This window comes from Trichosurus vulpecula, chromosome 2, assembly GCF_011100635.1.
Source record: "Trichosurus vulpecula isolate mTriVul1 chromosome 2, mTriVul1.pri, whole genome shotgun sequence".
Classification (NCBI taxonomy): domain Eukaryota; kingdom Metazoa; phylum Chordata; class Mammalia; order Diprotodontia; family Phalangeridae; genus Trichosurus; species Trichosurus vulpecula.
Window position 1 is genome coordinate 17,756,187 of NC_050574.1, and position 22,863 is coordinate 17,779,049.

Consider the following 22,863-nt stretch of genomic DNA (forward strand, 5'->3'; position numbering starts at 1 on the left):
AGACATATTTCCCAGAGGGCAGGGCACTAGGGACAAATGTCCAGGGACCCATGTTTCTGCTCCTGCCTCCTCCTTGGGAAAAGAACAAATCTCTCACTCTACACTAGGCCTATGGGCAAAGGCCCTGCTGCTGCTCTCTTTGAGTGGGCTCCACCATGCCGCAGTGTAAGCTTCCAATTATCCTATAGGCCAAAGAGTGTCTTCCACCACCACCCCCCAAAAAATATAAAAATTCCTGCATGTTCCATGAATCATTGCCTTGGCACCATGAAGTTGGAGGCTGGATAAATAAGCCTGGGGTTGGAGGAGGAGAAACCTTTGGAGGAAAAGAATCAGAGCCAACCAACCTGCCCTCCACCTTTGCAGTGGTCAGCACCTTGGAGAGCAATTCAGAATCTGTGATTGTGCAGAGGGAAGACAGAGGGTGGGGGGGATGGGAAGAAAGGGACAGGGCAAGCAAGGCGTATGGCAGCGATGAGCCCCATTGATCAAGGTGACAGCCCCTCTGTGCTGGGCAGCTAGGCAGTGACTCATTCCTTATCGATCTCCCAGAACCCCTTCCTCAAGATTCATATGGCATGTCCCTAGCCTCCTCAAAAAATCCAGCATCACAATCTCCCCCTACATTCACCCCTACATGTACACACACACACACATCTAGAATATACCCCTCAACCCCCTCAGAGATGTCCGGAAAGCTTCCCAACTCGTCACAACACTGAAGAAAACCGTCTTGCAGCGACACTGCACACTCTCAGCCTTCTCAGATACCCATCAAACCCGTGCAGACCCATGATACATGCATCCCCCACAGAGACATTCCCCCTGCCAGACTAACTTTCCAATTCTTCCAGGGTCTGCTGTAGTCCCAGCTACTGAGTGATGGCCAGGCGAGGTTGGGCAACTCATGTGACCCCTCTGGGCTTCTGTCTCCTCTGCAAACTGAGAGGATTGGATTTGCTAACTTCCGAGGCTTCTAGCTATTGAGGCTATGATCCAGATCTATCCACTTTGTCACTAGGAATGTTTTACCTGGAGAAGAGAAGGGGGGCCGTGTGGCTGATATTTTCAAATATCTGAAAAGCTGCCGTGGGGAAGATGCAATAGGCTTAACCTGCTTGGCCCTAAAAGGCAAAACCAAGAGCCTGTGTTGGTAAGCAAAATGGGCTCTTAGCACTTAGTTCAACAAGTGCCCTTGAAGAGTTTGGCTTTTGTTTCCTTTGAGTAATTCAGTGTATTTCGTTGAGTCTTACTAGGTGCTAAGCCCCAGGCCCAAACCCCTATTAGGTGCTAAGCCTATGTGGGTGTGAAGCTCCCAGGGTACCAACCGGTGGTGCTAACTCAAGAGCCAATCATAGCAGCCTAGGTTCTGGTCATTCAGATGATGTTTGATGACATCTGAAGCGCTATAAGAAGAGAGGACAGGGCCATTTGTGCAGGGCTCTCACTCTTGGTGGCGTTCGGAGACTCCCGGGCAGCTGTAGCTAAGGGCCCTCCAGCTGGTAACCCGGATGCTGGGACTTTGTTAAACTCTGGTAACCATGTATTGGGATTTGAATCAGACAAGGTCTGTCTATCCATGTTTGTACTTTGTATTTTGCTCTGAAGTTCAGGGTGGTGGTTTTTTTCCCCTGAACTAAGTGAATGATATTTGTATGCTGAATTAAAGTAAGCTTGTCAACCCCTTAACATAGCTTTCCTTAGTTAAGCAGATCAAAAGAACCTGTGCTTTTGCAGTGTGCTGGTAGCGTTTTTGTTGTTGGGCTTATGTTGGTTCACCCCCACAACAGCTGATAGCCAGATTGTTGAAACAGAGCCCCAGTTGGAAGCTGCAAAGAGGCAAGTTTAGGCTCAACATAAAGAAAATATAGAGCTATTATTTAGGGCTGAAAACCCTTAGAACTAAAATTTAGAGCTATTATTATTTAGAGCTGCTCAAAAGTGGGGTGGGCTGCGTTAGGGTGTCTCAGGACTGGAGACAGAGATTTAGAGCTGGCAGGGACCTTACAGGCTAATTCCTTTATTTTAATTATAAAGAAAGTGAGGCACAGATAAATGCAGCTAGCCAGTGTGTGAACCTGAGTCTTTCTGACTCCGAGTCCAACTTGCTATCTGATATGCCCTGCTGCCCATCAACAGGGGGCTTCCCTTACCTGGGGTATTCTAGACAGAGGTCAGACCTCAGCTGTCAGCTTAAATGATCTCTGAGGTTCCTCCCAACCTTTAAAAGCCATGAGAACCTAGAGCTAGACATGACCTTGGAGACCTCCTCATTTTAAAGAGAAGGCAAATGAGGGGAAGGGGCTTGCCCAAGGTTGTGTGGTCTAGAAGTAGCAAATTCACAGTGGGGATCCAGTGAAGGGGGGGTGGGAAGAAGATGGCTCAGTCCGCTGGTGTTAAAAGCTGCTTGAAGTTCATGCACATGGCACCAACACCCCAGCCCCTTCCCAGGTCTGCCAACACCAAGATCCCCATAGGTCCCTCAGGCTGCCCATTTAATACCACTAAGGGGCATTTATATAATACTCTAAGGTTTGCAAAAAAACCCAAACTTTTACATGTGTTATCTGATTTGACCTTCACAAAAACCCTGGGAGGTAGTAAAGACAACTAGGGTAGGTGATGGCAACAACAGTAACAGCCATCATTCATAGGGCGCCTACTATGCGCTAGCCTATTGTGTAAGCATTATCTCAGCTGATCCTCACAACAACTCTACAAGGTGGATGTTTTATTATCCCCACTTTCCAGATGAAGAAACTAAAGCTAAGAGACTTGCCCAAGGTCACACAGCTAGTATATGTTCACGGCCAGATTTGCGCTCAAGTCTTCCTAAATCCAGATGCAGCCCTCTATCTTCTAGCTGCCCAGGTGACTTCCTGTTCCCTTTCAGGCTACCTTTGTCAGTTAGTCAACAGTCAACATTAATTCATTAGGTGCTGGAAATACAAATACAAGCAAGAAGATGGTTTGTGCCCTCGGGGTGGGAGGGGGGAGATTCCCACATGAGCTAGAAGGGGGTTTAGAAGACATCCAGTGCAACCTTCTCACTTTACAGAAGTGGAAACTGAGTCCCAGAAAGGGGAAGAGACTTGTCCAAGGTCACACAGCTGGTCAGTGCCAGGTCTGCTAGCTATTAAGCCAGTGTTCTCTCATTACATTTATACCCTGGCTTTGCTGGAATGTCACCATTGCAGTTGGTGATGAGGGTGGGGAGAGAGAACTACGTAGGATAGGGGGTCCTTCAGCTACTGAGGACAGCCCAGGTCATGTTCCACCACAAGGAAAGCCCTGCTGAGAAGGAAGAGTTGTTGGCTGTCAGAGGCTCGAGGAGGCAGGTGCTCTGATTTTATGGATGGCTTGGGGTTTAATAGCCCATCTATTCCCACGATACTACTCTGGCCAGTTAAGTGCCTTCTAGGAAAACAGCAGGTAGAAAGGAGCTGATTTCAGCTAGAAATCAGTGGGATGCTAACACGGACTGAGTGGAAAAGGGTGGCATTGGGGGGTAAGAGGATTTTTCAGCACCCCTCAGATGACACTCCATGGGTGGCCAACTACTTTACTAACAGATGCCCGAATACCAGAAGGAGTAAGGCTCTCACTGCCAGCCAGTTCCAAACATGGACACCCCAGGCAGCCCCTCACTTTACCCATACTTTACTTCAGGATATTGCTGAGGGAACAGCCCACTATGGGACATGGCAAGCCTATCCAGGCTCATGTCAGTAGCCAGGAGCATTCTGCAAATGGCAAGCTAAGCTCCCCAGGCTTGTTTGGGTCTCTAGCCCCGTATCTGCCTGGCAAGGGTCTGAGTCAACCTAGTCCTCGCCTGTCCCTCTGGATCTGCAGTCTGTAATTGGAATTCTAAGCAGCACCTGAAGACAATTTTATCACACTCTGTATAATGTGTAAATACCATTAAGTTAGACAGATTTTCTCATTAATTCTCAGTCCCAGTGACAGACCAGGAATTAACACAATTGATTTTCCAGTCCCTACTCATTATCAATCATCCTCCAGAACTTAGTCACATTTCATCTGTTCCACCTGGGCCCCAACATCTATTTGGAGGCTTCAACATATATTAAACTAATAAAGAGCAATGGGCAACTGCTTTGTCAGCCCCTGGCAACTCCGGTGGGGATGTACGAAGAAAGAAATCCTAGCCTGTAATGTGATCGAGCAGATTGCGAGGTGGAAAGCCCTAAACGAAACTCTTCATGGCTCCCTGCCCCAGGATCCTGGGATTACCCAATGTGCGCTCAAGAAAGGAGCTTCCTCTTACCAGTCAGAGGATGGGCTACCAGACCTTCCTCCAATGAGCAGCTGTCTTTCCAATCCTTCCAGCAAAGAGGCAGTAGGTCTCAAGGACAGCCTAGATCCATTGGAGTGAGGGTCAACCAGACCGGGAAAAGGAAGGACTCGCCACACAGCCCGGATGACCACAGATCATTTCTCTGTGCTAATGAAAGGGGAAAGGGGGGTCACAGAGTGGGGAATCTGGCCGAATTCTAAAGAATATTGCAGCCTGATCTCTCTCCACCATGCAGAATGTTTCTGAGCTATTTCTGCCCAAGGTAGGTCAATGTGTACTCAGGGACCACTAACTCATCTCGGTATTAGCCTCAGCAAACAAAGTGAACATAGTAAGTCCTCTGCAAATATATACACATATATATATATACACATATATATATATATATACACACACACCCCCATATATATATACACACATATGTGTACATGCATAGAATATATTACACATGCAAATATAAATTATTTTTGGATTATCTCCTGTTTTAGAGATTTGTCCCTCAATCTCTCTCATTAACACAGATAACTCCAGATTAATTATTAGAAGCAATGACAAGGCATGGATTATATGCACACACACACACACACACACACACACACACACACAGAGCAAAGACAGTCCCTGGAGCTCGCATTCCAGGAGGGAGAGGCTCCATGTACAGAAGAGGTGGCCCAGGAGCGGTGGCTTCCATCAGAAAGTTATAAGGATCGTAAGTGGACCAAGAGGGGAGTAAATTAACACAGACTTTCTAGTTCCAGGAGCAGCACTGATTTGATTATGGTTCCAGAAAAGGGGGAGAAGGGGCAAGGGAGGAAGAATAAAGGGAGCCGGTGAGATATCAGAGAATAAAGTGAACACAACTGGAACCATCCACATTTAGCAGGTCACCGGCCATGTTAGGTACTCACCATAGGGAAGGGAGGGGGAGTGGCACAGTGGATAGTGGAGTCAGGAAGACTCATCTTCCTGAGTTTGAATCCGGTCTCAGACACTTACTAGCCATGTGAGCCTGTGCAAGTCATTGCACCCTCTTTGCCTCAGTTTCCTCATCTGTAAAGTGAGCTGGAGAAGAGAATGGCAAACCACTCCAGTATCTCTGCCAAGAAAACCCTAAACAGAGTCATGAAGAGTTAGACCATCCCATGGGAATGCTTGCCCTGTGTGAATTCTCCATAAAATAGCCTTTTCAGCAAGCGCATGTTTTGCATTTGAACAGCGTGCTAATGTTATCATGTTAATGGTAAAGAAAATACAGATATCCTGGGTCATAATTTCAATTGACACTTTGTCAACTCTTATCTTATGGAATTTACCATCTATTCAATTAAGAAAATTCCTTTCTCATAATATGGTCAAACATATATGGAGATCATAAATTTGAGTGACATAGAGACCCTGAGTTGGGATTTTTCTAACACACAAAAAGGCTTGTCATTCTTTTATCAGACAGTCAGAATTCACGTTGTGGCTCCTTGTATGCACATGTTTGCTAGCTGCAGCTAGCTTTAAGGGAATAAACAATATGAATTTCCATACCACCTAGCCTGTTGCTTCTTTTAACCAAATTTTCAGGTCAATGATGCCTATCTCAGGACCACTGTAAGGAAAGCCCCTCACAATCAATATAGACATGAATTTTTATTAATAATATTAAAACTATAAAGATGGTGACGATCTTATCATCATCATGAGGAAATGCACAAGCACGTACTTTGTGCTGGGTATTGAGCATACAAGGAGGTGTAAGGCATAGTCCCTCCTTCATGGGGCTGTCTGTCTACAAGGTCCTGTTTAGAAGTGGGCAGGGAGTCTGCAGGATCTCTCTGTTCAGTCCTGAGGATTCATCCTTCTTCTCAGAGACTAAAGCCCTTCCTTGCTTTTACATTAGCCTTGAGAGTAAGGGAATGAAGGAAGGAGGTAAAAATATAATAATTAGCAATAATAATAATATTTACCTAGCACCTACTAAGTGCCAGGCACTGTGCCAAGTACTTTACAGTTACAATCTCATTTGGTCTCCACCAAAACCCTGGGAGGTAAGTGTTGTTATTATCCCCATTTTACAGATGGGGAAATTGAGGCAAACTTGCCCAGGATCACTTGTCTGAGGCTGGATTTGAACTCAGGTCTTCCTGATTACAGGCCTCTGTATACTCTGTGCACTGTGCCACCAATAGCTGCTTAGGAATCTTAGGATATGCATGTGAACCCCAACTCCATCACTATGGGTGAGATCTTGGGTAAGTCCCATCCCTGTGCTGTGCTTCACCTTCCACATCTGCAAAATCACAGAATTTCTTTTTTTAATTATAAATTTGTTTTTTATCTTTAGTTTATAAAATTCAGTTCCACAGGTTTGGGGGTTCCAAATTTTCTCTCCCTCCCTCTCCTCCCTGCCCCAAGACAGCATGTGATCCAATGTAGGTTCTACATATACCTTCACACTGAACTTATTTACATAATAGTCCAGTTGTAAAGAAGAATTATAACCAATGGAATGAGTCATGAGAAAGGAGAAATGAAACCAAAAAAGAAGGAAAAAAAAGAGCAGAAAGTTTGCCTCAATCTGCATTCAGACGCCATAATTCTGTCTCTGGATATGCGTAGCTTTTTCCATCATGAGTCTTTTGGAGCTGTCTTTGAACTTTGCATTGATGAGAGGAGTCAAGTCTGTCAAAGTTTAGTCTTTACAGATACCATGTGTCTGTAATCATGTACAATGATCTCCTGGTTCTGCTCCCCTCACTCAGCATCAGTTCATACAAGTCTTTCCAGGTTGTAATGAAGTCCGTCTGCTCCTCATTTCTTATAGCACAATAGTATTCCATTACATTCATATACCACAGTTTGTTTAGCCATTCCCCAATTGATGGGCATCCCCCTTATTTCCAAAGCAGGATTTCCAAAGGGACACCTAGTCCAACCCATCTGCCCAAAAGAACACCCCATTAAGACACCCCCCATCCAGCCTCTCTTTGAAGACCTCCAATGGGGCAGGGGAGGGGTCCCACCACCTCCTGAGGCTGCTACTTCCATTTTTGACAAACATAATTGTCAGAAAGTTTCTTCCAACATCCATCCTAAACTGGCTTCTTTGCCACTGTCCCCCATGGTTCTTGGTTCTGCCCTCCAGGGCCAGAGGGGATGGGTCTAATCCCTTTTCTACATAAGAGCCTTGCAGGTACTCCAGCACCGCTCTCCAGGCTCCTCTGAGACCCTTCAACCAATCCTTATGAAAGGGGATGGATTCAACACCTTCTAAGGTCCCATAATCCTACTTGAGATGCCAGAGAAACAAACATCTTTGCTGTCCCCCTCCCCCCACCACCTTCCTTCTCCAAGAGAAAGCTGATCCCAGTCCCTTTTCCCAGATTTTTTCCAAGTCGCCTCATCAACAAGGAGTTTAATCAAATCTCTTAGATTCAGGGTCCACCTCCTCCAGGAAGCCTTTCCTAATCCCCTTAGTGCTTTTTCTGCCTCCTCCAATTAACTATCTGGTATTCTCACATCTCTGTCCATCATGGATCCCCTCGGTAGCCATTAAGCTCCTTAAAGGTGAGAACTCGTTTTCAATTTTGTCCACACATCCATGGCACCTTGCATCTGGTAGGTGTTTTAAAAGTCCCTGTCAAATTGAAGTAAATGTTTGGAGTCCTGAGACAAAGCTCTGGGCTGCAGAGAAGAAAATACAGCGCGGGCGGGTCTGGGGATCAGGAGGCTGTGGCTGCATTGGGGGAGGAGGATACTTCCTAAATGGAGATGGAGACAGGACCATGAGCTGGAAGACCAAACTTCATCCAATTCATTCACATTCAGGAAGTCTTCGAAGTAGGTTCCCAGCTAGAATTATGACCAGATAATAATAACAATCTTTATGGAAGTCTTTTAAGATTAATTCTAAACTGCCTTATTAAGTGACTTTTCCAAAGTTCCAGTGTATGGAGGGAAGCTGAGCTCCGAATATTAAGCACCAGGAGGTTAGTGGTGAGGAATGTGCCCTGTGGCTGGCCACCTCCCCAGTTCATTAGCTCCTTCATCTTCAGGGGGCCCAGGACCTCCTGAGAGGTTCCCCTCTCTAGCCCACTTCCCTTCTCCCATGCATGAAAGAGCTCCCCTCATATGTGCACTTAGGAGCCATCCAACCAATTGGAAATTGGTTTTCTCTGCCCAGGGAAGCCTCAGCTTAGGAGAGGAAATGTCCCCAAGAGAGACCACCAGTTGAGAACTTGGCAAGGCAGACCCTGTGTGCTGTGTACACGTGATATTGGCACCCCTGCTTTGTGTGGGGCTGGGATGGGGTCATGGCACAAAGTGGAAGGGTTCACTTGCAGCGCTATCCCAATCCTTTGGGGGAGGGGGTCCAGTGACCTCTCCCTAGTGACATTTCTAAAGGGAACCCAGTGCAGCATCCCTGGCCTTTGTTACTATTGCCAAGAGACCAAAGAGCAAGGGAGTCAGGATTCTGAAAATGCTGATTATAAGGGTGAAATACAAGAGGATCAGCCTAGCTGGGAAAGGGAGGGGAGTTAGAGAAAGGACTGGACTTCTCCAGGACAATAAGGGAGGGAACCAAGGACAGTGATGTATTTCCCACATAAGACAGGTGGCAAGGTATGACTTGGGGAGACATCAATCACCCTCAGACTGACTAGGTGTGGCCCTGCCACTGGAGAAGAGACCAGCATACCATTTCTCTCACAGATTATCTTACAATCATTGTCTCTTCGCTTGTTTGCATTTATTTTCACCCAGGGAGCCATCATCTACAGTTTCCAGAATTAGCCTATCCTCCCTGCTTTCTCCTTCCTTATCTTCATGGGTCCCAGGAGCTGGCTTCTGAGGGAGTCCTGTGGCCAAGCCATCCCTGCTTCCTAGGGGATTCTTCTCCTTTCTTCTCTGTTACCTCCCAGCCTGGCCTTTCCCCTCTTCTCTTGGCTGAAAACAAGGGGAAGGTGCACTGCCCTCATGTCACTGGGCAGCAGCTCTCTGTCTGCCCTGAGCAGAGGGGGAGGGAAAGGATCCACTGTGGGAAGGAGGCAAGATTTGGCTCTGAGGAGGGCAGAACATCACAATGCACTGGGAAGAGTGTGTGTAGGACGGTGGGTCCACGGATGTCTGAGGCTAAGGACTGCTTCTGTCTGGGAGTGTGGAGGTGCTGAGGGCTGGTCATGCCTGGGAGCAATTCAACTAAACAACTATCCACGTGCTACCTAGGCAGTTAGGACCAAGCACTGACCTGTCCTCAGAGTCAGGAGAGATCGTTTGAATCTTTCCTCAGACACTTACTAGCTGTGTGACCCTGGGCAAGTCACTTCATGAAGAATAAGAAAGGAAGATGAGGAAGAACTGGTCTCTTCCTTCCTTCCTTCCTTCCTTTCTTCCTTGTTTCTTTCCTCTCCTCTCCTCTTCACTAGCTCTCCTTCCTTCCTTCCTTCCTTCCTTCCTTCCTTCCTCCCTCCCTCCCTACCTCCCTTCCTTCCTTCCTTCATTGTTTCTTTCCTCTCCTCTCCTCTTCACTAGCTCTCCTTCCTTCCTTCCTTCCTTCCTTCCCTCCTTTCTCCTTTCCTCTCTTCTCCTCTTCCCTAGTTCTCCTTCCTTCCCTCACTCCCTCAAGCAATCGACACCCCTTTATGAAGCATCTACTACATACCAGACACTCTGCTAGGTGCAGGAGACTAAAGACAATAGTGAAACGGTCCCTACCTTCAAAAAGCTTAGTCTAACTGGGGAGACAACGAAGAATTCACTTCCCTGTGTATCCTTCTTTCCAGTCCCCTACTGTCCCCCTGTAGTGCCTTCTATTGCTCCAATCTTCCTCCCCATTTGTATTACTATGTAGCAGTTTCTAGCTTGGGTCGCTGCAGCTATTTAGAATGACAAAGAGCTAGAAAACAATGGAAGGGTGAGTAGAAGGAATGGGGCATGTTTGAATTTAATTGGGCATGATAGCTGATAGATCCATATACAGGTACATTTGTAGATACATACATACGTAGACATATACATATATGTTTATATAGATACATCTCCTCTCTGAGCTCAGGTGGTGAGTAAATGCTGCCGAATATATATTTACCTAATACAGAAAGTATGGAGGTAAAAACCGAGGTTTTACTGTTATGCTGATGCATAGGTCCAGGCCTCAGAGAAAAGCTGAACCATCAGGAAGATTCTGACAAGGTTCTTACAGACAAAATTACATCAGCGTGACAGAGAAATAATTCTCTTACATATTGCAATTTTGGATGTTCCTCTTAGACCATAAAAGTTAAAGAGAAGCTAGATCCATAATCCGACCCTTCCTTCAATGTCATAAAAGTCGAACCAACTTACTTAAACAAAGTCATAATCCCATACGTCCCCTACGGAAATAAACCTCCTCAAACAAACTTTGTAGGTAAACTAAATCAAGTTACAGATTAAACTGCACCTAGAGGATTCACAGCCTGATCGAGATGGAGGCTTTACATGTTACCAAGGAGTCAGGGATAGTTGAGGTGCTTTTTTTGGCTTCTGATCTAAGGAATGTTTAAAGCTTTTAAGTACATTTTTACATCTCGGAGACAAGTTTTGGTCAACGGAGGTTAATATTAAGACCGACTTTTAGTTAGCCAGGATTCGCAAGAGGAATAGCCCTGAGTCCTGAATAATAAAAGGAAATCAAAAATTCTCATAACACATACAAACTGATTTTAAGGGAAGGGCGCTAGCTAGGGGTTGGGAGTGGGAATGAAAAAGATTTCATTTAGAAGGTAGCATTTGAGTTGAGACCTGAAAGAAATTAGGGATTCTGAGAAAAAGGGGTGAGGAGCATTTTCAGATGGGGGGGACAGCCAGTGCAAAGGTACATAGGGATGATAGAGAGCATCCCTCCCTCCTCCCTTTTTCCTTCCTTGTTTACTCCCTCTCTCCCTTTCTTCTATCTCTTCCTTCTTTTCTTCCTTTCTTTTTCCCTTCCTTCCTTCTTTACATCCATCCATCCATCCCTTTCTTTCTTCCTCCCATCAGTCCCTTCCTTTTCTTCATTCATTCCTTCCTTCTTTCTTCCTTCCTTCCTATTTTCCCTTTCTACCTTCTCACCTTCCTTTCTTCTTGCCCAAAAATATTTATTGTTTCTACTCTATGCCAAAAACCATCAGGTGCTGAGTATACAAAATGAAAGGTATTAGGGCCAATCCTTGGCTCTAATAGGCCAGTTCCCCATTACAGAAAAAAAATGACTTAAGATTTACAACTGGAAGGAACCTTAGGAGTTATCTGTTCTAACCCTCTCGTTGACAGAGGCAGCTCCAGGTGCAATGGATGGAGCTCAGGGCCTGGAGTCAGGAAGTCATGGGTTCAAATCCAGCCTTAGACACTTATTAGCTGTGTGAGCCTGGGCAAGTCACTTCACCCTGTTTACTTCAGTTTCCTCATCTGTAAAATGAACTGGAGAAAGAAATGGCAAACCACTAGCTGTGTGACCTTGGGCAAGTCACTTCATCCTGTTGACCTCGGTTTCCTCATCTATAAAATGACCTGGAGAAGGAAATGGCAAAACACTCCAGGATCTCTGCCAAGAAAACCCCAAATGGGATCAGGGAGAGTTGACTGAACAACAAATATTTCCAGAGGGAGAAACAGTCCTGCAGAGGGAAAGCGATTTGCCCAAGGTCAGGCAGTTAAAACCACCAGAGCTAATTCCAGCACAGGCCCTCTGTCTCCAAATCCATTCTCCTTCCTCGATGCCCCTCTTGTCTCTCGATGTCTCCTGCACAGTCAACACAGCCTGAGCTGAGTTTTCCTCCCTGCCCCAACTGCCCCAGGAACACATTATATAGCGCTGCTCTCCTGCTCCCCACCGGACTCATTCTGTCACCTTGTCTTCCCCCAGACTTCGGAAGAATGGCCGGCTCTTGTGTGCAAGGCCATCTGTACTCCTGCCCAGCCCCAGCTCGGAAGAGGCAGAATTACAAACAGCTCCATCTCCTCGTCTGGCCCGGAGGGGCTCTGTGTGGGCCATCACTTTCTAACAGCCCTCGGGTCTCTCCTCTATCCTCCCTGGAATTGCACATAGATTGGTTGTCTGGTAATTGAGATTGTTTCACAATGTGTTGCTCATTGCTTTGGCTTCCATTCATTTTCAGCTTCTATCGAACCCCAGAATAATAACAACATCGAGGCTTTTTATTTTTTTTAATGCTGGTGACACTTTCGAGGCAGAGGCACAGAAGGCTTTCCAGGTGTCTAGCCGTTAAAATCTCACTGTCACCTTCCCACTGGGGAGAATGTGTGTGGTTTCTTCTCCCCACGGTACAGCTGGGGAAACTGAGACAGACAGCAGGCACTGTCAGAGAGAAAAGCTACAGGGAAGAAAGCGCTGGATGGCAAAGTGATTTTCCTAGAGCTTGTCACTCTCTGATGCTCTATAAACTCCACCGGCTCCCTATTACCCCCAGGGCCAACAATGAAGCCCTTTGTTTGCCATTTAAAGCTCTTTGGTCTTCTTACACTTTCTTCCCCTCTGAACACTCGAAAGCCCAGTCCTGCTTGCCGACTCGCTGTTCCTCAAACGGTACACGCCATCTCTTCTGCCACCTTGCCCTGGTTCTCCTCAGCTCCTGGCGTGCTCTCCCTAGAAATCCTTAGCTTCCTTCAAGACAGCTAAGATGCCACCCTCTGCACGCCTTTGCCGGGCCCTCCAGTTGCCAGTGTCTTCACCTCTAAGGTTATTTGCTTTATCTTATATGGGTATTGTTATTATTATAGGCTTTGAGAGTTGAGTGACCTGCCCAGGGTCACACAGCTAGTAAGTGTCTGAGGCTGGATTTGAACTCAGGTTCTCCTGACTCCAGGGCCGGTGCTCTGTCTATATCACTGGACCTAATTATTTCATGTTATCCCACCCCCCCCCAACTAGAATGTTAATTCCTTGAGGGCAGGGATTATTTTAGCATTTCTTATACTCCCAGTGATGGGGTGATGGGACCTGGACCCTGAATTTTCCCATACATTTCAGTAGCAATGCCAGGGGTCCAGGTGCCATTGCCCCATCACCCAGTGCTTAGCTCAGTGCCTGGCCCACGGTAAATGCCTGTAATGGCTTGCTGACTGATTGATTACCTGATTGACCATAACCCTGGGGTTATCAAAGTTCTGATTCAACATCTTCCAAATGGAATTCATTTATCCCCCCCCCCCAAAAAAAACTTACCCTTTATCCAGCCTTTCCCTGGTTTTGTTACTGCGGCAGCTAGGTGATGCAGTGGATAGAACACCAGCCCTGGAGTCAGGAGGACCTAAGTTCAAATTCAGCCTCACTTACTAAGCTTGTCGCCCCAGGCAAGTTACTTAGCCCTAATTGCACCCCCCCCCCTTAAAAAAAGTTAAAATATAATAATAAAGAACCTCCAACCATCGAGGCAGCCAGGTCCACAACCTTGGAGTTATCTCTGCCTCGTCCCACATATCCAAGCAGTTTCCCACATCAACCCTACACCCACATCTCTCAAATCCTCTCATTTTTTCTGGGCTCCAAACAGCCGCCACCTCTGGACTATTACAGTAACTTAGTCGGGCTTCCTGCTTCCAGTCAGTTCCCTCTCTGATTCATGCTCTACAGAGCTGCCAAAATAATCTCCCATAAGTCTAACCACGTTCCTCCCCTGCTCAACAACCCTCCATGGCTCCCACTGCCACCTAGATAAAATACAAATTCCTCAGCCTAACATTTAAAGTCCTCCACAACCTGACACTTGTGTGTTTCATGTTACCACCTTTTGTGTGTTAATTGTGCAGTGCTCTACGTCGCAGCACTGACTGGTGGTCCCCTGATCTCAACGATGCCTCTCCCATCTCCCCCTGCCTTCATGCCAGCCTTCAGGGCAGAGCAAAGAAAGGGGTAGTGGGGGCAGCCAGTACTTGAGAAGAAACAAATTTCAACTTGATTTAGACTTTCTCGTGGTCACATGGGTAGTACCCTCTCTTAATTCCTGTAAAACTTTACATAACAGAAATTTAGTTCCTTATCCAATCTGCCTTTCTTCTTTTCTTTGTATGTTGAAATGTGCGTGTCTCCTAAGCACACAATGAAAAAGAATTTTAAGAAAAAAAAGAGAGATCTTTAAGCAAAGGCTGAATGGGCCACCTACCAAACATGTCAGAGAGGGGTTCTTTGGTGCAGGTTACAGACTTGTCTGATGCCGAGGATTTGGAGTCAGGATCTGGGTTCAAATTCTGAGTCGGCATTTAACTTCCTGTGTGACGTAGGCTTAGGGCAAGACCTCAGTTTCCCCATCTCTAAAATGAAGGGTTGGACTAGAGGACCAGAAATGTCAGTTTCCATTTTAATCCTATACCCCAATCCTATACCTCTAAAGCCCCTTGGATCTCTGAAATTCTGGGATTCTCCCCTCACCTCCACTTCTTGAGCATTCTGAGCAGCCTCTAAGACTGAACAGCGTTAACGTCCCATGTGAAGACTTCCCTGACCCTGAGGGTACTCGCCCTTCTCAGATGCATGGGTGTGGTCTCCCTTCCTCTTCCCAGAACGTAAACTCTCAGAGGTCAAGGAATGTTTTATTTTTGACTTTGGGTCCCCTTAAAACAGTACTCTGTGCTTAAGTAGCACAGGTCTGGAGTCAGGAACTCAGGAAGACCTGAGTTCAAATCCAGCCTTAGATACTTACCGGCTGTGTGACCCTGGGCAAGTCACACCTAACCCTATTTGCCTCAGTTTCCTCATCTGTCAAATGAGCTGCAGAAGGGAATGGCAAACCACCCCCAAAAAATGGGGTCACGGACCGTTGGACGCAACTGAACAGCAACAAAAACTAACTGTTTACTGAGTTGAGACCTGTTCACTCTAGTCTGGGATCAGGACCAAGAGATGGTATTGGGTAACAGAGCAAAATGTCTTGGGATCCGGTTCCTCAAATTATTCTGTGAGCAGCCTTGAGATCTCCACAGGCAAGCAGGTGGTTCATTCGTCTGAGGACCTCACTGGGTCGCTAACACATCAAGGGAGAGTGAGATGTGAACGCTGGCCTCCTGCCCGTGGAAATAGCACTGAGTCCCCTGGCCCCAAAAGCACACGCTCCCTTGGACTGGCAGAGATTTTCCAGCCCTGACTTCAAGAGCTATTTTTGTGCAAAACAGACCAGTCACTAAATTAGGGTTGGGGTGGGGAGAGGGAGTTCTGTCATGCTTTGCTGGGTTTTCTGGCCTCTGAGGCAGAGGAGGTGATGGGAAGCCATTGAGAAGCTGCTCAGAGAGGAGTGATGGACAAAAGAGCCAGCTTGGAAAATGGCTTTGGCACCACGGACTGGAAAGACAGGAGGCCAACAAGAAAGGGGGTTTAATGACATTGTCATGAAATGAAAAGCCTCTGGGAAAGGGAAAAGAGAGGAATGGATAAGTTTGGACACAGCTGCCACCCTTAGCATCATCTGTTTAATTCAATTGTGCCCAGCACAGTACAGTTGTCAGGGGATCCTGGGTTCAAATCTTGTTCTGATGTTTATTATCTGTGCGACCTTGGACAAGTCACCTAACCACCCCGTGCCTCAGTTCCCTTTTCTGTAAAATAAGGCTGTGTGATTAGATGGGCTCTGAGATCCCCTCCAATTCTGGGTCTAAAATCCTATGATAAAGTCCTTCGCCTTCAAAGAGCTTCCATTCTCCTGGGGGGTACTTCACATACACAGACGAATAAATGCAAAGCACATACAAATTTATTTATGATTCATCTTCCCAGAGGAGCAGTGCTCCTCCAGCTCCAGGGTGGAAGCCTTAGGTCTGGAGTCCAGACATTTTCTCAAGCGCTGGAGGAATTCGGCCCAGCCCAGGCACCTGCAGAAATGCCTTCGTGGGCCTCATCTCCCTTGGGCCATCTGTCTTGATTAGGTATTGGCAGCATGGCTGATGAAAAGCCCCGCCAAACCCTCCTGTTTGCTTCCTGGCTCGGGAGCATCATGGATTTTTAATTTCTCAGACAGCTCTGACCTTGGCAGCGCTTGGAATGCCCCTCGGCAGGCCTCTATCTGGGTTCCAGGTGCGTGCCCGTGTGGCTGATGGAGGCTGATCAAGGAAAACTTGGTTGACCCGCTTCCTCCAGCAGCGATCACAGGGAGTTTCTCCAGCCAGGCAGTTGGGGACAGCTGGCCACCAATGCCTGTTTCCAAGGAAACTGCTCTATTTGGTGGGGACACGCTGGTCAACTGGCTCTGGATTACTTTCTGGTGGCTGTCCTACTTCCTGCAAAAAGGCCCTGAAAACGTGCTCCAGGGATTGCAGTCTCTGACCTACCTCGGGATCCCTAAATTCGCCTTTAGCCTCTGTGGCACGTAGCAGATTGTCATCACTATCTATTTAGAGAGGCCAAGAGGTGTGGTCCAGGACACTGCACCACGGGGTAAAAGACCTGGCTTTCAGTCCTCATCCTCCCCCTTACTAACCTTGGCCTTAATTACTTGGACCCTCAGTCCCTTCATCTGTAAAGCTGTGATAGTGATACCAACTTCAAGTGGTTAGGTGACAATTCGGCATAGGGGATAATAATTATTATTGTTGTGGTTGTGGTTATTTATCATTTATATAGCCCTACTGTGTGCCAGGCACTGTGCTAAGTGAATTACAATTTTATCTCATTTGAGCCTCACAACGACACTGGAAGACAGGTGGCATCATCATCCCCATTACAAAGGAGGAAATGCAGGCAAACAGAGACTAAGTGACTCTTCCAAGGTCATACGGCTAGTAAGCAGACCTTCTCGACTCCAAGGACAGCCTGTGACATCTAACTGCCTAGAGCTGTGGCCTCTCAGTCGCTTACTGGCTGTATGACCAGTCAGTCATTTAACCTCCCTCAGCCTCAGTTTCCTAATCTGTAAAACAGGGATGATAATATTTATAAGCGACACTATCTGGGCCAAATGAGACAATATCCACAGAGCACTTGGCAAACTTTAAAAGCGCTATGAAATTATCAATTATTGTCATGATGATCAAATGAAATAACCCCTAAGAAAAATGTTAAATATTAAATTGAGTTAGTTGCTCAGTCATAATGGTAGGATTCAAACCTAGCCTTCCTGCTTCAACGACCCGCCATCCACATCTGGTTCCTTGTCCCCCTTCCCTCCCCCTGCTTCCTGTTTCCTTCTTCCCTCTTTCCCCCTTCCCCCTTCCTTCTCTTCTTGCTGTTTAACACAGTAGGGACTCTAACGGTGAAAAGTTCAAGTCTGATTGGTGGAGTGGGGAAGGGCCTGGTCATAGTAATCAGATGGCCAGCTGCCGTGGAATCACTTCTGTGGGTGGTTGCCCTCTCCGTCTCTGCTCTGGGTTGGCCCTGCCTCCCCGAGTTCATGAGCATCACTGATGGAACCCAGAACCAACTCCTCTCCTTGGTACTTTCTGAGATTCAGGGGTGGGGGTAAGGAGAGGGGCTAGCCTGGGACCACAGTGGATCACCCCATCCTGGTTCTTAGAGCCTCAGCACATTTGGATCCAGGCTTAGAATCTGGGGCATGAGCAAGGTTAGATCCAGGATGGACAAGCTAGAATTGCTGTGCTTAAAATTAAATTATAAGCTTTTGTTTCCAGCTTTTCCCAATTGCCATCTCTTGGGTGGACCCACCTGGAGGACACTGAACTAGCATCTGGCACTCCCTGGGGTGGTCCCGACTCTCAAATTGACGCCACTGTTTGGCACCCCAGGTGGCATCCCCAACTCCTCCCTCTTTCCCTTCCCACCCACCCTCCCCCCCATATCCAATCTGTTGCCAAGGAAGGCCTGTCAACTTGACCTCCTTAACATCTTGGGCATTCGCCCCCTTCTCTCCTCTGAAGCTGCTGGTACAGGTCCTCCTCACCTGGTACAGGTCCTCCTCACCTCATGCCTGGCCAACCAGATGGTCTCTCTGCCTCCAGTCTCTCCTCCACTCAGCTGCCAAAATGAGCTTCCTAAAGCACACACATAACCATGCCACCCCCTACTCGATAAACTCCAGGGACTCCTTATCACCTCCATAAGCAAAGCCCTTTATATGCTGCCGCCACCCTCAGCTTTTTCAGTCTTCTTACACCTTATTCACCCCCCTACTCTGTGATCCAGCGACACTGGCCTCCTGGTGCTTCCTCGAACCAGCCGCTCCATCTCTGGGCTCCAAGCACTGACCCTGGCTGTCCCCCAGGCCTGGAATTCTTGCTCCTCTGATCTGCCTCTGGGCTTCCCCCAAGTCCCTGCTAAAATCCCACCTTTTACAAGAAGCCTTTTCTGATAACCTTGTTGTTCCTTACCTCTATCACCTGGAAATGATCCTCTACATAACTTGTTGGTACATTTGTTTGCTTGTTCTCTGCCCAATTTGATTGTGAGCTCCTTGAGGGGAGGGACTGTCCCAATGCTTAGCCCACTGTCTGGCACATAGTAGGTGCTTAATAAATATTGACTGACTGATGGCTTAGCAACAAAGTGCATCAGGCTAAGTCCTTGAGTGCCAGGTTACAGCCAGAGGCCCTGGCTTTCCATCCATCCACCATAGAGAGCCCCAGCCCATGACCACAGGGCAACAGCCCATTAGCAGTGTGACTTTCTCCAGTGATGCAGACCAGAGCTGTCAACCATTCTCATTTCAAGGACTTTGAAGGACGAAATCAATTGTGTGTGTGTGTGTGTGTGTGTGTGTGTGTGTGTGTGTGTGTCCCAAACACCCTCACACACATACATACACACAAACTATCAATAACAGCTGAGCTCATTACAACTGGCAGAGAGATTAATGTCTAACATTTAATTCAACAAACATTTATTAAATACTGCCTATGTACCTCTGGTATCTACTGGCTGGGTGACCCTGAATAATTTACTTAACCCCATGTTCTCAGCTGTCTAAGAGTAGAAGGTACTGAGAGGGTGCTGACTTGCACTGGGGAGAGTGTTTTGACCAAGGGGTTCCCTATACCAGTGAGATCACTGCCTCAGCCCCTCTCCCTTACTGTGTGCAAGGTAAGAGGAAGAGCTGGGTAATGAGACAAGGGGTGACCTAGATTCCAACACACACTTGCTGTGTGACTTCAGACCAGTCACTTACTTCCCTGGCCTTGCCTCCTCAACCGAAAAGGTCAGGGCAGCCTCTAGATGGCTCCCAGCTCAGATATGTGACCCCCTGATCCCATGATGAACATGGCAGAAAAAAGAGGGACCTAAGGAGGAAGGGAAGAGGGGGAAAGAGTAGGGGAGAGGGAGAAAAGAAAGGGAGAGAGGGAGAGAGAAAAGAAGAGAGGAGAGGAGGGGAGGGGAGGGGAGGGGAAGGCAGGGGGGAGGAGAGGAGGGAAGGGGAGAAGAAAGGAGGACAGGGGAGGGGAGAGGGGAGAGGGGAGGGGAGAGGAGAGAAAAAGACAGAGACAGAGAAAAAGAGGACAGAGGAGAAAGAGACAGAGAAAAAGAGGAGAGACAGAGAGAGAAGAGACAGAGACTGAGAAACAACATTTAAGTAACAGAGTCCATTCCAAGTAAACAGCCTTACTCCCTTCAGAGGCAATTGAGGGATGGCCCTGGGATGTTTTGCTGACTTCAGTGCCAATAACCAATGGCGCTCAGAATGAAGCCTTACACTTCCTAGGAATGACCCTCTTTTGACCATCCTGGTCCTATTCCAGAGCAGTTGGAATTGGGTCAGCATTGGTAGAGAGAGCCTGGGGCTCACCTTACTACCTCCTTTTCCCTCAGCTGCCCCCAGCAGGGGACCGAGTTGGAGAAGCTTCCTCCGGCTTGACTTGGCAGCTCAGTAAGATGTTTATCTAAGCATTAAGCTAATAGAACTTGATAAAAAACTGAATTAGCATCATGTGCAACCCACCACAGCTATATGTTACTAGGTGCTCCCTCAAGCTGAAAGGTTAAAGAAATTTTCTTCACACACACACACACACACACACACACACACACACACACACACAACCACAAAGGTTTCAACCTTTCATTCCCATCACAATAGAGAGGAGAGAAAACACTGGACCTGGAATGAAGAAGGCCCTGGGTTCAAATCCAGCCTCCAATACTTACTGTGGGACCCTGGGCAAGTCATTTAACCTCTGCTTCCATTTCCCCATCAGTTAAATGAGGATAACATCACCTATCTCTCGGGGGTGAAATGAAATACTTGTAAAGCACTTTGCAAACCTTCAAGCTCTACAAGTGCTATCATCATCAGAGAGCTGGGCTCTTTGCAGGAAGATGTTCCAGTTCTCAAGGGCAGCTGTATCCTGAAACTGACAGGGAGAATGTGTGGAAGAGGAGCCATGGCGATGTACGTCAGCTCTCTGAAAACCAGAACCATTTGTGTCCGAGTCCCTGTCACACAGAGGCACCTCATCAGGGCTGGGTGGGCTGGGTTGAAACGCATCAGGTCCTTGTCTCCCCAGCCCCGACTTGACCAGTCACAGAGGCTCAATAGGAAGCCGGGTCTTTGTCCCTTCAAGCCCAGCACTCAAAATCAAGAATTCTGAAGGGGTGCTTGGATTGCCTCATACGCCACAGGGTTACACAGGGTAATGCAATTAGTGCTGCTATGTGTGAGGTCCCTTCTGGCTCCGAATTCTTGGACTTTACAGTTTTACATGTGACACAGAACAGCCTTCTAGAGGACGGAGCTGGAGTATGTTCTCTAAATAAGCCTGGCTTAGCTAAGCTACAATGTGCTAAGCACATTAATTAAACATGATGTTGGGCTAACACCAATCTATCACATGCTCCAGGGACCCGAAGAGACCCGACGGAAAATGGGGCTGCCAGAAGACAAAGAGAAGCCAGACCAGTGATGAGTGAATTCTTTTTTTTTAATCAACAAGACTAAGAAAACTTCACCGAATCAAGGACAGCCATATAAATACATGGTGAGCTATGTATAAAACTCAATACCAAATTTGGCCTCGTCAGAGAATGTATGTATCAAAAACGTATTAAAATCGGCACTAAACTCTAACCCACACGGTGATGAGACAGATGAGGCCAGGGGGCCAGGCAGGGGTGGCTAACTTGGAGATCAACTGAAGACTCCATTCCAAAGCTCAAGGGCTGAGCTCTGAAAGGGGCTTCAGCACAGAAGGCTGAGAAGAGCACCTGCAACTCCACAACGTTGGCATTTCTTAAAAAGGTCTTGGGAAGAGAGCTAAGGAGGACGTCGCCCTTTCTCTTTGCTGCTGGTTTCTGTCCTGGGACCACAAATCTTTGCTAAGCACCTTCAAGAACTTTCATGGTCTCTACACTCTTTCTCCTTATGATGAGACCAATTCTGGCCCAAAAGTCAAGTTTTGTGCTGTGTATAGTGGACCTGGCCTACAAGCTGGGGTTTATGCCGCTAGCCTTAAAGCTGCTCTCAGGATGGGGGACACAAATGTTTTGGGTTGATCTGATTGTGCTATTAAAGCCCTGGCAGAGAATGTGGATGACCCCAGCACCCTGTGGGATTTCAGTCCTGGACCTTCATAAGGCAAGTTAGCAAAGGTGGTCTCAAAACCACCATCTGTCCTCGGGTAAATGGAAAAGTATTCCCAGCCAAGCACAAAACCCATCCCATTTTTAATGTGTCCTTAGCAAGGTCCTCCCCAGGCTTCATTTCAAGCATCCTACAGCGAAGACGTGTCAAAATTGCTTCTGCTTTAAAGAGACAAACTAAGTTAGCTGTACCTGGCCTACTCTGGGTCAGATGCCCACTGGCCTGACCCGGGAACAATAAGGATTTATGTGCCTAATCTGCTTACTGTGGGGCAGTGAGCAAAGCACCATCTCTGCAACAGTTCTTGAGCTCTTACCAGGAAATCTAATTACTGAATGCTGATTTTTTTTCTCCCCATGAAAATGTGACAAGGGTATTCTAAAGAAATGTTGGAGCATTGGTGAATGGAAACCAGTACCCTGAATCCCCTGAAGCAGCCCACCAAGCTGTCACTGCTCCTCTCACTTTCGGGCCAATGGTAACTGAAAACTCCTAATCCGGTCCATCTTTTTAGTCATTCCTACAAAATAAAGAGCCGCTCTTCCGCTCTCCACACAAACACCACAGTGCCCTTCTGGGGCCTGTTTTTTCTCCTTGTCCCCAGCTAGATCCTTTGCTAAAGGGTGAGCTGATATTTTCAGCTGATTGTGACAAATGACAAGAGAGCGAATTCATCGAGGGCAAACACTTGTAAGCTGCAGCAGGCTGTTAATGAGGGACTTTCTCAGCACTTTCTGGACTGGAGTTCCAGGAGTAAGAGACAGGCATCGCCCGCGTTAATTGAGCCTGGTACTTACTAATCATCATCATCTAAGACCGCGATCAGCATGAAAATTGAGCTTAGATAAGGATTCTACCAAGTACCTGGTAATTATGGTCCTAACTGAAGGGGGGTAATGAGGCAAAAGGCTAAGCCACACAGGTAGCTCTGGGTACTCACAAGTGGAAGGGACAGCTTCATTTCAGCGTGACCTGACACTGCCCTCTAGTGGAAGCTGTGAACATCATGCACCTGGATCCCTTTCTGATCCCCATCATTCAAATAAAATTCTTCCTAAAGACTGAGAA

General features: G+C 47.2%; 1 protein-coding gene across 1 annotated transcript in view; it reads right to left on the reverse strand.

Moving 5' to 3' along the window:
- Nucleotides 1-21,115: 21,115 nt before the first annotated feature.
- Nucleotides 21,116-22,863, reverse strand: part of UBIAD1 (UbiA prenyltransferase domain containing 1) — an 8,622-nt gene continuing 6,874 nt past the window's right edge. The window contains exon 2 of the mRNA XM_036747838.1: nt 21,116-22,863. This exon is cut by the window's right edge and continues 622 nt beyond it. The gene's annotated coding sequence lies outside the window, so the exon portion shown is untranslated.